Source organism: Sinocyclocheilus anshuiensis, unplaced genomic scaffold, assembly GCF_001515605.1.
Source record: "Sinocyclocheilus anshuiensis isolate Anshui unplaced genomic scaffold, SAMN03320099.WGS_v1.1 scaffold517, whole genome shotgun sequence".
NCBI lineage: Eukaryota > Metazoa > Chordata > Actinopteri > Cypriniformes > Cyprinidae > Sinocyclocheilus > Sinocyclocheilus anshuiensis.
The window spans coordinates 1,421,999-1,423,937 of NW_015536535.1; positions in this window are offsets into that span (position 1 = coordinate 1,421,999).

Consider the following 1,939-nt stretch of genomic DNA (forward strand, 5'->3'; position numbering starts at 1 on the left):
GTAATTATTGCACTTAGTTCTTTATTTTCGTAACATCCAGTCTAATGTAACTGCATGTCTTATTTACTTTTTATTTTTTTAATGCATCTGTTCAAAAAGTGCTTTTTATGAATGAATAATGTTAAAATAAACATGAACTGAAATGCATATTTTGGTCCTTTTTTTGTTCCCAGGCCCATGTTTGAGGATGATATCCCATCAGTGATGGAGCTGGAAATGGAAGACCTAGAAAATTGGATAGCAAAAGGTAACCACTAAAACGTTTATTAGGAATCTTCTGACTCTGAGTCACAGTTCATATCTGGGCCTCGGTGTGTCTCAGATATTGCACATTTATATTGAGTAATCCAAACCACAGGTGCTGGAAAGAATTACAGTCTGGTCTAAAATATACATCATGAGCTCAAAAAATATTTAGGCCTATATTTAAGATTTAGATACTTAAATTGCATATCCATCCATTTGGATTACGTTCATAAACTTAATCTGATGCAAATTTGCTAGTTATACATAAATGACACAGGTAAGAAACAGGTCAGATTTCTGTACTCAAAATTTATTAAAATTGCTTAGAAACAGCATAAATCTGTTCACTGGTCACCCGATTTTTTTCGGGTAATGAAGATGGCTAAAATGGCTAGCAGTGGAAAAAACATTTATTGATGTACTATTGACAAATATGCATCATATGAAGTTAAAATTAGTTTATGTTAAAACTGTGCAATCCAAATGGATAAACATTTTATATGCAAATCAAATACATAAATCGTTAATTTAGACCTAAATAAATTTACATATATATGAAGAGTTTATTTGCAAAAACAGATAACTCCGTTTTTATTTTATTTTCAAAAATCATTTTTTTATTAGGTTATCATGTTTTTATTGTGTTTTATTGTGTTAGCTGTATTTTTTAGTTATTTCTTAACCTTATCAAAATTACCCAACTGCAGTTTGATTGAGATTAATTGGAATGCACAATGAAAAAACATGATTTTTTAAAATTGTTATTAGACAGAGAGTTATCTGTTTTTGCAAATTAACTCTTCATATGCTCTCATAATATTTTGCTCAGAAAGCAACATTAGGCAGGTAAATTAGCTCGGTGAAGTTGGCACCCCATAAAAATAAATAATCATCAAAACTATGTCATATGAAGTTAAAATTAGTTTATGTTAAAACTGTGCAATCCAAATGGATAAACATTTTATATGCAAATCAAATACATAAATCGTTAATTTAGACCTAAATAAATTTACATATATATGAAGAGTTTATTTGCAAAAACAGATAACTCCGTTTTTATTTTATTTTCAAAAATCATTTTTTTATTAGGTTATCATGTTTTTATTGTGTGTTATTGTGTTAGCTGTATTTTTTAGTTATTTCTTAACCTTATCAAAATTACCCAACTGCAGTTTGATTGAGATTAATTGGAATGCACAATGAAAAAACATGATTTTTTAAAATTGTTATTAGACAGAGAGTTATCTGTTTTTGCAAATTAACTCTTCATATGCTCTCATAATATTTTGCTCAGAAAGCAACATTAGGCAGGTAAATTAGCTCGGTGAAGTTGGCACCCCATAAAAATAAATAATCATCAAAACTATGGCATTCGTTTGTGCTACATTTGTGCTGATTTGTGCCGCAAAAACGAACATTTGTGCTGGTTTGGTGTTTGAGATATTAAACATTATTTTTTTGACCGTGTGACGTCACTCTCCACCCCATGTTGCCAAAATCGCTCCAAACCAGCGCAGTTCGTTTGTGCTCGATTTGTGCCCGTAGTTGCACTGTGTTAGCACTTGAAATAAAAACAATTCTGGGCAGTGACGTCACTTTCCACCCCATGCCTTTCAAATCTCTCCAAACCGGTGCCGTTCATTTGTGCTCGATCTGTGCTGATTTGTGCCGTTAAAAGAAACCCTGTAACTAT